Here is a 997-nt window from a genome sequence, read left to right on the forward strand (position 1 = left end):
TTGCATAAAAACATAAAAACAACGAAGGTAAGAGTAGACAGCCTCTGACTGATGAGGTGGCGGTGAAGCTTGTCATCTAGGCAGGATCAATCAGGCTGACCCCATTGTGTAAAGCAGTTTTTTTTTTTTTTTTCACTGACAAACATCGATTAAATTGAACGGTCATTATTCATTAACATGGGAAACAACAACAATAATAACAATGAAAATGAAACCCACAAAATTACTGTGTATAACGTGTTTACTTATAAATATTTGCTTTTTATTTTACGTTATGCACAGTAATTTTGTGGGTTTCTTTTTCAATCCTCAGAAAAAACTGAAAGAAGTTTTTGTTTGGCTGAATAATAATAATAAAGTCCAAATATAAGATGACAGCCAAATACACATAAACATATTTCAACGCATTTCATTATATTTATATATATATATATATATTTATATATATATATATATATATATATATATATATATATATATATATATATATATATATATATATATATATATATATGCACTCTTGCCTTAGACCATAGATCACGTTCCTAAATATGCATATATTCATTAATTTGCTTTTTATTTCATTTGTTACATTTCCCCCTTCGTTTTCACATTCGCAAATACCTATGTTTTTACAACGATTTTGGTATACAGTTAAATACTCCTTCAAGTCTGTTTTTTTTTTTTTAATACGTGCACGTCTTAGATGACGTTAGGAACCAAATATTTCACTTTCAAACACTACCCCACAATTTTGTTTAATCATTGACCTGAAAATGTGTAAAAAGAGAGAGAGAGAGAGAGAGAGAGAGAGAGAGAGAGAGAGAGAGATAATAAGCGTACGCCTTTGAAAAGATTTGGCAAAAGAGAAATTGTTACAGCAGAAGCACAGTTGCCCGCACAATAATTACAGACGTAGTGGGCCCTGAATGGGAACAAAAGCGAGGAGGTAAAGAGGGCAAATTATGCAGGTGGAAATGAAATGCAGGTCTTCTTT

Source organism: Macrobrachium nipponense, chromosome 35 (assembly GCF_015104395.2).
Source record: "Macrobrachium nipponense isolate FS-2020 chromosome 35, ASM1510439v2, whole genome shotgun sequence".
NCBI lineage: Eukaryota > Metazoa > Arthropoda > Malacostraca > Decapoda > Palaemonidae > Macrobrachium > Macrobrachium nipponense.